This window comes from Canis lupus, chromosome 8, assembly GCF_003254725.2.
Source record: "Canis lupus dingo isolate Sandy chromosome 8, ASM325472v2, whole genome shotgun sequence".
Classification (NCBI taxonomy): Eukaryota; Metazoa; Chordata; class Mammalia; order Carnivora; family Canidae; genus Canis; species Canis lupus.
In genome coordinates, this window is record NC_064250.1 from 65,620,211 (window position 1) to 65,632,397 (window position 12,187).

Here is a 12,187-nt window from a genome sequence, read left to right on the forward strand (position 1 = left end):
ACCTACCGGCAGGTAGGAAACCACACTTGTCTGGAAACCCAGGCGGACACGCAGAGAGAGACCCGGATCGCCCCGAGCCTCGGAAAGACTCCATTTCCCAGCATGCAGCGGGAGCGCCGGGCCACAACTCCCGGCATGCCTGCGGAGGCGGCGCGGGCCCCGCCCCGCTCCCCGGCTGCCCCGCCTCCGCCGCCCGCCCTCAGCCAATGAGCGGGCTCCGTACTGCGGGGTGTGCCGGGGCCGACGCCGCCGCGGAGTCGCAAGTCGGCGAAAGCGGCGGGAAGTTCGTACAGTGTAGAAGGCGACGCTGCTCCGGCTCGGGGTAGGGAGGCCGCGGGCAGGCTGTCCGGGAGCGCGGGCGCCGAGCGAGGGGCTGCGGCCGGGCGGCCTGGCGCTGGGCCGGCGTTGGGGCGGCGGGGCGGCCGGGGGCCGTGACCTCGGGCGGCGCCGCGGCGCGGGCGTCCCTTCCTGCCGCTTCCCCTCGGGCCCCGCGGCGGCCCCGGCTTCCTGCACCTGCCGCACCCCCCCCCCCCCCGCCCCGGCCCAGGCCCAGGCCCAGGCCTAGCTGCACGCGCGCGCTCCGACCTCCCCGCGTCCTGGGCGCTCGGGGCCGGGTCTCGGGGAAGGACCCGCCCGGCATCGCGAAGCTCCCATTCGGGAGGGGAGGCACCGAATGGAAAGAAGCAGGTGCTACAGTTTGCAGACCCTGATACCGGGACGGGCGACTGTAGGCCCGGGAGACCGGGGCGGGGGGGGAGGAGGGAGGGCATCCCAGAGGAGGTGACGCCTGGCCTGAGAGCTGGGCGGGGGGGGCGGGGGGAGAAGGAGCCTGCCCCCACCGCCCGCCCGGCTCCATCTCCCCCCCGCCCCCCGCCGCCGTGCCCGGCTCCATCTCCCCCCACCCCCGCCTGGCTCCAACCCCCTGCCTGGCTCCACCCTCCCCTGCCCGGCTCCATCCCCCCCTGCCGGGCTCCATCTCCCCCCCCACCCCACCCCGTGCCCGGCTCCATCCCCCCTGCCCGGCTCCATCTCCCCCCCCCCCCCCGCAGGGCTCCAACCCCCCCCGCCCGGCTCCACCCCTCCCTGCCTGGCTCCACCCCCTCTGCCCGGCTCCATCCCCCCCGCCCGGCTCCATCCCCACCCCCGCTTGGCTCCACCCCCCTACCCGCTTCCATCACCCCAACCCCGAGCCCGGCTCCACCCCCACCCCCACCCCCGGCTCCATTCCCCCCCCCCCCCAGGATAACATTCGGGGCCCGGGAACCCCCAGGTCGGAGACAGGCCCCCTTGCCAAGCTGTCGGTGTCGGTGTCGGTGTCGGGGCAGGCCGGGCAGGAGCTGGCCTGGCGGGCACGGTGCGAGGCGGCAGAGCCCCGAGGGCCCTTCAGGTTCCAAATAAAGCCCCTGCGTGCGCTGCGCTCGGTGCCTCCTGCGGCTTCTCTCCGTGGCCCACACGTAGCATCCTTAGGGATGCAGGTGCCTGAGGGCAGCGCGCTGCTCTTCCCACCGCCCGAGGAGTTTTTGGCTCTGGTCTCCAAACTCTTAGGTGGTGATGTAGTTAAATCCCGTGCAGCCCCCGAGTCCTTGGGTTGAGAGGCAGACCCTAGGTGCCTTTTTTTGTTTTTCCTTTTATTCCTTTTCCTTTTCCTTTTCCTTTTCCTTTTTTTCCTTTTCCTTTTTCTTTTTTTTTCCTTTTCCTTTTTCTTTTTTCTTCTTTTTTTTTCTTTTTCTTCTTCTTTTTTTTTTTTTAAGACCCTAGGTTCCTTTTGAGGCCATTCCTTCTTCAACTTTCTTCTTTGTCAAGCGACTCCTTTTTTGTTTTCTTTGTATGGGGCCTTCCCCCCCCCCCCCCCCCCCCCCAATCTCCCTCTCTTGGAACGACTTGGAAAATCCTAGTTTTGCTCTTGGGGTGGTGGTTTCGGGGAAGCTTTTGAAGAGCCTCATTAATTCTTTTTTTTTTTTTAAACTAGAATGGTCTGTTGTGTCTGAATTCACAAGGGGGAAAAATGTCCCCATTTATTTTTTCAAAGTTCAGAATCAAGACACCTTTTTATATAAAAAAAAAAAAAAAAAAAAGACCTTTTTATGATATGCGGAGCAGATCTTGGGGTGGGGAGGAGATTTTAATCTACAGTTTTAAAGCAATTTCAGAAGGAAGCGGGGGTTCTTTATATCATCATTTTATTTAGATTATGCTGTTCAAAGTGGCGTGTAGTAATTGGAATTAAATTTCTGGATAGATAAGGTTGTGTTCATCTCCCCATAGAAGGGAATGTAACTTAAGTAGTCACCTAATAATAGCTTTCTCCGCTGAAGCGATCACAGATGGTTATTCTCTGTGCATCTCAACATTGCTGATCCGATTCTGTTTTAATACAGTAAAACAACCTGAATTTAATAACAAGAAACTTACATGAAGTATCACTGGTAAATTTAGTGCTAGTATCTGGTACAGATATCAGGTTTATAGGGTACTGGCTTCTTGTTTAGTACTGCAAAAATTGTAAGAGGGTATTTGTTAAACAAATGGGATAATGGAGTAATGTGTCAAGCATAGAACCTGGCATAGAATAAGTTACTAAGTGCCCAGGAAATGGTTCTGTGGAAAGCTTAGGCTAAGTCTTATTCCAGGATGCAAATATATATATAAAAACAGCAGTACATTCCAAATGTTGACAGACCCTAAAATTTCTTAAATAGGCCACTTTTTTTTTTTTTGTATTTGAGAACTAATGTGAAATAGTAAACATATAAGTGAATGTATTAGATGTGTAGAAGAGAAAAAAAAATAAGATTTTTATTTTGACAACTGTGTATTTTTGCCTTAAAGTCATCCCTGGTAGGATACGGTGTACCGTGAATAGAATTTTGATTTGAAAAATAAAATTTTGAAAGGATTTTTGATTTGAAAAATCAAACTTACTGGAAGCTTTAAAATTCACCTTATAGCAAATGAAGGGTGAGTCCTGAATTTATGCAAATGGGCAAGTGCAGATAACGCCATGTATCAGGCAGTGAACCTAATGGGAATTAAGTGCTGCCTCGGTGTGTGTGGGTAAGGCTTTCATGCAAATTGGTCTTGTTGGGTTATGAGAATGGATTGGTAACTGACTGGGACTGGAGGGTATTTTTTGGAGTGGTAGGATATTTTTCCGTGCTTGCCGAGGTTATTTTTCAGAGTAGGGCCGAAATGGATTCATTTATTCACCAGATATCACGTGCCTGCGTACTGTGTGTCAGGACCTGGGCTAGGTACAGTCTCTTCTTGCCATTGGAGTATTTTGTGCAAACACGTTTTCTTTGTTTTAAATTAATGGAGGTCATTCTTTTGATTTCAGTTGGTTGGCATTCAGTGCACAAGAAGCCCGTATATGTATAGGACACATTTGAAAAACTACACTATTATTGATACAATTTAGAAAATACGGAATTTTTAAGAAGCTATAACACTAATTCAGAAAGGTGACAATCCTGACAAAGCGCTTAGCTGGGATAGGTTTGTATTCTAGAATACCTTTGGCCCCTTGACAAATTCCTGTGAATATGTTGCTACTAGGCACTGTAAACAGGGGAGGAGGGCTGTGCCCTTTAACTTTTCTCCACTTTGGTTTCTGAATTCTATTTACCTAGCATTGAGGTTGCTGTTTTGAAGTAATTTCATGCACTTTCCCAAGTATGCCTGTGTTATATCTCTGCGCTCAAACCAAGTACAGTCTACTACTCTTGTTCTGGATGACTTATGGGCAGCCCTTTCAAAAAGGAATGCTCCCAGGACGCCTGGGTGGCTCAGTGGTTGAGCGTGTCTGCCTTGGGCTCAGGGTGTGATCCCAGGGTCCCGGGACCGAGTCCCACATTGGGCTCCCCAGAGAGAGCCTGCTTCTCCCTCTGCCTGTGTCTTTGCCTCTGTGTGTGTGTGTGTGTGTGTCTATGAATGAATGAATGAATAAATAAATAAAATCTTTAAAAAAAAGGAACACTCTCTAGAGAGCCTAGATAAGAGCTTTTTAATATTCATCAAAAATCACTAATGATAAACTACTTAATAGTACCATTCTCCAGTAAATTTATTAAGAAATTTATTAGCCACAGCAATCTTTATTAACTTGGAAAAATACAGTGTGAATCATATTGTTTCTTTATTCATGTAGACACATGTATCTTGATGATTCTTTGCAATAACTCCTCTATCCATGGATTTCTGGCTCATTGGATGGGAACCAGTACTCTAGGATTTGAAACTTAAGATAGACACTGTTCACACTGGCTAATATTTAGGATGAATTTTAAACATATGTACATATTAAGATATATACATTAAGTGGGATGGTGTAGTAGGTGGAGTCATATAATTAAATTGCAAGGTTCTTAGTTGGGAGATTAGGAGTGTTCTGTCCTATACCTTTTAAGCAAATAGCATTTCATTGGAAAGACACATTTGTTTTATGACTTCACTATTTAGTTGGTCCCAAAAGGGACTGAGGAACAGGAAAGTTATTAGGAACAAGGACAGCAGAGTATGTCCCCCTCCCACCCCGCACCTGCCCCCACGCTCTTTCGGGGAAGTTAGAGTTCTTTTTGTGCATTTATTTCATCTCTTTGCAGACTGGCTGTCATCCTGATGTTTGCATGTGGATGTCTGTTCCACAGCTAGCTCCTTGTTTCAAGAACCCCAAAAGAGACTTCATTATCCATCTTTATCAATTATATTTAAAATTTTTAAAACTCATGAAGTTAGAAATCTCACAGCTAAGATAACCTCAGCTTTATTTCATATTAATTGCTTTTCTCCAGTTGTTTTACCAAGTTACAGCTGAACAAGTGCCATTGTTTGATAATACTATGTATAAATGCATTGTGAACACATTTCATAATACTAAGAGTTGGAAAGTGCCTAAACAACTTCAGTCTTCACAGGCTATGTCTGGAAGACATAGAAACAAACTTGTACTGTTTCTGTTGGCAATATTGCCTCTTTTTTTCACTTCTTATTGCAGTTTATAATATGGCAACTGAACTAGCAACAAAGGGATTATGTCTAAGTATAAATTGTTAGAGGTAATAAAAAAGTCTATTATTTGGGGATCAAGATAAAGGTTTTAAAAATTCACTTTTTATAAACTAAGCTCAGGTTATGACATTTAAGAGGCTTATTCTTACTTTTTTTTTTTTTTTTTTTTTGGGGCCTTCAGAGCATATTTTAGAAATTGTGACTTTCAAATTTACATTATCTCTCATTGCTACTGTTAGGAATGTAGAATGGTTCAGCCACTCTGGAAATGAGTTTGGAAGTTTCTTAAAAGTTAAACATACACTTAACAATAACACTCTTGGGTATTTTTCCTAGAGAAATGAAAACTTATCGCTAGAAGACCTGCATGTATGTTCATGACAGCTTTGTTTATAATAGCCGAAACCCCAAGACAACACCTGTCCTTCAGCGGGTAAATGGTTAAATAAAATGTGGTCTAGGCATATAATGGAACACCCACTCATAGTAAAAAGGAATAAGACTATGGACATGTAACAGTTTGGGTGGAGCTTAAAGGGCATTGTATTGAGTGGGGGAAAAAAAAGCCAGTCTCAAAAGGATGTGTGACTGTATCATTTTGTTTTGGTAGTATTCTTAAAGTGATAAAATTGTAGATCTGGAGAACAGATCAGTTTCTTCAGAGTTAGGGCTGGGGGGTGGTGTGTTAACTATGAAGAGGTCGCACAAAGGAGTTTCTATGTAGTAACAGTTCTGTATCCTGATTGTTGTGATGGTTGCACAAATCTTTACACATGATGAACTGTCCTAGGACTATATATACACACATAAAAATGTAAAAACTGAAATTTGACGAAATAGTTTGATTACCAATGCTGTATCACTGTCGATTTCCTTGTTTTGATAGTGGTACTGTGCTTGTCCAGTGAATGTGGCACAACCACATTTCATTTAACCACATTTCATTAACCCACGGAAGGAGCTGTGGATTGTTTCTAGTTTTTGACTGTTACACACAAAGCTACTTTGAGCCCACGTTCAGGGTTTTTTTTTTTTTTTTTCTTTTTCTTTTTCTTGATTTATTTTAGTTGACACAATGTTACTTTAGTTTCAGGTGTACAAAAGTGATTTGTCTTGTTTAAGTATTCCGCTACCTGCACCAGATAGCTACCATCTGTCAGGATACATCGCTGTTACATTATTAACTATATTCTTTACATTGTACCTCTCCTGTGACTCATTTTATAACTGGAAGCCTGTATTCATATACAGGTTTTAGTGTGAATATAAGTTTTTATTCTTCTAGGATAGATGCCTAGGAGTGCGAATGTTGGGTTGTGGGGTAAGTGAATGTTTAACTTAAGAAACTGCCAAACGTCTCCACTGTAGCTGTACCATTTTACAGTCCTATCATCACTCTATGAGAGATGCAGCTTCATCACATTCTCGCCAGCATTTGGGGTTGGCAGTGTTTTTTATGTTAGCCATGATAATAGGTGTGTAGTAGTATCTTATCATGGCTTTCATTTGCATTTCCCTAGTGGCTAATGATGTTGAACATCTTCTATCTTTTTTGATACTTCTCTTTTTTGGTGACTTGTCTATTCGTATCTTTTGCCCATTTTGTGATTGGATTGTTTCCTTACTGTTGAGTTTTGAGTGTCCTTTGTATATTCTGAATACAAGTGCTTTGCTAGGTAGGTGATTCTCAGTCTGTAGCTTGTCTTTTCATCTGCTATACTGTCTTGTAGTCCAGACGTTTTTAATTGATGAAGTCTAACTTGTTGATGTATGGAGTGTGTTCTTGGCATCATGCTGTCTCAGAACTCTGCCTAATCCTAGGTCAGAAAGACACTTAAAATTTTATGCCTTATATTTAGATCTGTGATCCATTTTGGGTTAATTTTTGCACAGGATGTGAGGTTTAGGTCTTAGTCTTTGTTTTCTTTTCTTCTTGCCTATGGATGTCTAACTGTTCCAAAACCGTTAGTTGAAAAGACCACCCTTGCTCCATTGAATCACAGTTTACCTTTATAAAAAAAAAATCAATTGGCCATACATGGTAAACTGCATATCAGAATGAAGGTAGGAAGTGAGTATGCAATGAAGTATGAAAATTAATACAGATTTAAGAAAGTATGACATGACTTGAGTCTAAAAAAGTATGTATGGATTTGAGGGGAAAACATTTTAGAGAATAGCATGAGCAAAGACAAGTCCTAGAAGAAATAAAAACTGGCTGTTTTGGGGAGAAGACGAGTGAAGGGGAGGAGGGAGATGAAGGATATAGTTGCATCATGAATGTAACTGTTGGCTAGATTATAGTCTCTAACTAGTTGTGTTTGCTAGTATGGGTTCTTGAGCAGGAAAATGATAAGAGTCGAAATGGCATTCATAGAGGTTGTTGTAAGCCCTGTGTGGTGGTAACAGGTTCACAGGAAGAACAGGGTATAACCATGGCCTTTGACTTAGCTCTTTGTGTCACAGATGTCTACTGGAAAGCTCAAAAAGTGGTATAATGTCAGAATATTAAGTTCCTAGTATTTTCTGGAAGAATTATGGTAGATTTCAGGCTTTTGCCACTGTTTTTGGCAAAGAGAACTCTGCTGCACTTCCAGACTCTCTTAAATTAATGCTACTTTCGGTATTTTTACGTGTGGGAAGAAGAGTAGTTTCTATTGACTCATTGTTGACAGGTTGACGTTTCTTATCAAGCCTGAAGGTCGTAGAGGTGAGCACCTGAAATGGTGAAAGCATAAAGAGTTAATAAATTGGTTCAATGAGGGAAGTTAATGGTACCGCCTTTATTTATCACGGCAGAGAGGGTTATTCTCTCAGTGTGTCCTGCTGCTTGTCTAGGAAGAACTCTACAGAGAATGCGGGCCAGCTGTCTTTCTGAGTAACTGAGGCCTAAACATGGACACATGTTTCCAATTGCAGCATTCAGGACAAGTCTAAGGCCAGAATCTGGAAGAATTTCCAGACAATAAGAACATTAGGTTTTTCACGCAAGCCTTGCGAAACATCTTTAATGTCAGAATAGGAACCTACATGTACTTTGGGAACATTTTGCTCTAGTCAGGGGGCTGTGACAGGGACAGGCCTTGAGTCCTTATTTATTAATTTGTGACCCAGATTATTCGGTTTTTGTTTTGTGTTCTTAGCACCCATTTCATTTCTTGATTTCTTTCTCTGAACAAATTATGCTTTTTCCCCTATTCATCTGTGGAAATCTCTTTTGGTTTCTGCTTTCTTTCTTGCATTTAAAAGATTATCTTGGATATTGATTGAACTTCTGTCATTTAAAAAATAATCACCCAACAAATAGAACGTAATGTCAGGCAAACTGCTAAATATCAATGCATTTCTGCTTTTTTGCTTAGAACATGGAAAAGCATGTCAACCCATTTTTTAAAACAATGATGACTTCTTGAGCAAGGATTTACTGCCTTAAGAGATCACCGTGACGTGTGTTAATGAAAGATTGGCAGTGTGAAAAGCTTTAGCGCAACTGCTTGTCTTCAAAGTACCTTTCCTATTTGATTTAATTTCTTCAGTCTGATTCTTTTCTATCAGTCTAGATCTTTTTCCCCCTAAAATGTTGAGACTGACCAAGAAATATTTCATTTGTGATTGCAACCCTTCAATATTATCACAGAGATCTTTTTTTTTTTTTTTTTTTTTTTTTTTCTGCAGAAGAGCAAGCTCTTACCGTGCTATGCAAGCTGCCCATTTAAAACTATCATTGCTTGGCACCTATGCCCTAGTGACAGTTTGACCAACATGTGAGCAGGCACATTGCCATCCCGACAGATGGGCGGGAGTATAGGCAGCCAAGAAACCATGTATCTGCATCTAGTGTGTTTGTTAAGGGCAGGATTCCCAGTCGGGGATGTTCAAACGTCTGTCCATCCTGAGCTTTCACGCCTCTGGATAAAGGGATGTCATCATTAATTTCAGCTTCTGACTGAGATTCCATGGGTATATAAGAGCTTCTTGGCTCTTACCAAAGTAGGCAATTGGGGACAATCAGGATAATTGTTCTCTCCTTCATCACAGGACTACTTCAAATAATCCTTTCCTCTTTCTTCTAGCCAGCTAGGTTTACAGTGTGTGCAAACCTGTTCAGACATTGTCCCAATACTTCTAGAAGATCTGCTGCTTCATTTGTTTTCTGGTGTACAGAGGCTTTGAAAGTCATCTAATGTTTGTGCTTTGGACAGTGATGTATATGATTGAGGTCAGGTAGCTCTCAGTTCACATGTTCACCACTGTATGACATTAGAGCATCCTGATTTTACCATCAGATCAAGGTAAAATAATGCCTATATCAGGGTGGCTGTGAGAATGAACTGGGAGATGTGTATCTGAATTACTTGGTATAACACCTGGCCCACAGTAAGTGTTTATCATCTTCACTATCATCATTGTTGCTTTAACATACTGAAGATATTTTTCTCTGGAGAATTATTTGAAACAGGAAATCTTTTTTCAGCTCATCTCCCACCATTTTTGAAAGTCATGGAGTGTTCATAAGTACAGTGTCTGGTCTATAATGGAATACTTCCAGTGACAGGGAACTCACTACCTCTGGAGCAGGTTTTTCATCCATGGCACCACTGACATTTTAGATGGATCATTCTTAGTTGGGGGAGGGGTTCTCTGAATTGTAGGGTGTTTAGCAGCATCCCTGGCCAGTGGGGACAAAATCATCCCAGATTGAGGATCACTGTTCTAGAGATAGTCTATCTTGTTCTTAATCAAGTTTTGACTGTTCATATACTTTTTCTTCTATTGAGTGGAAACCTTCATTATTTCTCCTATCTGGTTCTGTCTTTTGGAGACACCAAAATAAGCGGCATCTCTGTTGTGTAACATCCTTTCAAGTACTTGGTCATCAGGTTTTCTCAGTCTTCCTGAGTTGAGACATCTCCAGTTCATTAGCTGTTCCTTACAAGGCATGATTTCATGGCATTTCACACATTGGTGGCTTTCCCTTGACTTAATTCCATTTTTAAACTGTAGTGTTTAGGATTGAATGCAGTACTCTAAGGCTGGTTTGATTAGTAAAAAAATAGAATCACTTTTTTGTTTTGGATACAGCCTTTTAATTCTAGTAGTGTAGGGAAGAATAATACCTCTGTACATACATATTCTTATTATCAGCTTGTTGACCACATCATACATCAAACTTGGATGATGTTGAGTAGATATGTCTAAGCTGTATCTTTTTTTTTTTTTAATAAAGATTTTATACATTTATTCATCAGAGACACAGAAAGAAAAAGAGAGAGAGAGGCAGGCAGAGACATAGGTAGAGGGAGAAGTAGGCCCCTTGCAGGAGCCTCATGTGGGACTCAATTCCTGGACCTGGGAACACACCCTGAACTGAAGGTAGATGCTCAACCGCTGAGCCACCCAGGCATCCCTAAGCTGTATCTTTATCCTATTCTTAGGCATTTGTTTTGGGGTCCAAAATGGGAGCTTATGTTTATGCTGTTAAATTTATTGGATTTAGCTAACTGCAGTATTCTTGGTTGACTCAGAAGTTTCTTCTAAAAGAAAGAGTAGGTGATGATGCCATCAACAAAGATTGAAAATACAGAAGCACGGGCCATGTGTTTGCATGTGTGTGCATGCGCGCATGCAGATTGAAGAGGGAATTGAAGATGGAAGCCTGGTGAACCTCCATATTAAGAGGCATCTGGGAGAAAGGAAGGAAAAAAAGGTTTCCAAGGTTAGGGTGGGCAGAAGGTAGGATGAAAATGAGAAGAATGTCTTGGAGGCTGGAGTGACTGAAGTACTGTGGTAAGTACTTGAATACAAAATAAACAGGACATGGTCTGCTTTCTCTGCTCATTTGTATTTCCCTGTCATCTAACTGTTCAGTTAATGGCACTATCTAGTCAGTTATGCCTGGAAAATTAGTTATCCTTCATATTTTCTTCACACTCTCACATCTATTTATCATGTTTTACTGAAAATTTTTTTTCCACCTGAAGTATAGCACATACTGGAACAAGAATGCAAGTATCAAGGATCTAGATCAGCGATTTTTTTTTCTTTGAACAAAGTGAACACACTAAAATCACCACCACCCAGGGCAAGACATTCACTATTCCAGCTCTCCAGATGCCCTTGTTGTGCCTTTTCCAGTAATCACTCCCACCTAAGGTAACCACTGTTCTGACTTCTTTAACTATAGCTTCGTTTTGCTCACTAAGAGAAATTATACCGTATATAGTCCTTTTTCCCAAACTTCTTTTATGTGGCATTGTGTCTGAGGTTCATCCTTGCTGCATGTAGATCGTTGTTTTAGCTCTGTTGTTCTGGTTATCTGTTACTGCATAACACATTAGTTTTGGGTTTTGATAACTGCATAACACACCACTCTAAACTTGGTGGGGTAAAACAGCACCATTTTATTGGCTCATGGATTCTGTGGGTTAGGAATTTGGTGGGTATAGCTTGTCCATGCTCTACAGTGGTTGGGGTCTAAAATCATTTAGAGGCTCCTTCACTCACATGCATGATGCCTCAGCTGGGATGTCTTGAAGATGATTGTCTGGGATTGTTGACCACAGCACCTACATGTAGAATTCTCCACTAGGCCTGGGGTTTTTGCAGCATGTCAACTGGGTTCCCAGAGGAAGCTTTCTGAGAGTGACTTCTCCTTGAGAGTCCTATAACATCACTCTGCTATACTGTTGGTTGAAATAGATACCAGCCTGCCTGGATTCAAGAGAGGAACATAGACCTCGTATCTTTCTGGGAGAGGTGTCAGAATTTGTGACCATTTCTAAAAATCACAAATTATATACCACAGTTTATCTACTGTATTGTAGATGAATTTGAGTAATATCTACTTTGGAGCAGTTATAGAAAATGCTGTTGTAACCATTCTTGTACCTATCTTTTGGTTCACATATATATTCATTTTAGTTGTATATAAAACTATTGGCCGTAGTACTTATGTATCTTCAGCTTTGATGGATAGACGCTGCCAGACAGTTTTCCAAAGGGGTTGTATGAATTTATACTTCTACTAACAATGTATGTGAGATCTCGTTGCTCTGCAGTCTTGCCTCTACTTGATACTGTCATTTAAACATTTAGAATTTTTTTTAACCATTCCGTGGTTGTGTAGAAGATCTCAGTGTGATTTTATTAAAGATTTTATTTATTTATTCATGAGAGACAC

The 12,187-nt window shown here is 42.6% G+C and overlaps 1 protein-coding gene across 8 annotated transcripts in view; it reads left to right on the plus strand.

The window, feature by feature from the left end:
* VRK1 (VRK serine/threonine kinase 1) overlaps window positions 1-12,187 on the plus strand; it is a 107,262-nt gene that overhangs the window by 30,691 nt on the left and 64,384 nt on the right. For 4 of the 8 annotated variants that reach the window (XM_049113453.1, XM_025442950.3, XM_049113454.1 and 1 more), the window contains exon 1: window positions 186-322. The exons of the other annotated variants lie outside the window; for them this stretch is intronic. The gene's annotated coding sequence lies outside the window, so the exon portion shown is untranslated. Of the gene's footprint in view, window positions 1-185; window positions 323-12,187 lie in introns of those variants that run through there. 8 annotated transcript variants of the gene reach the window in all.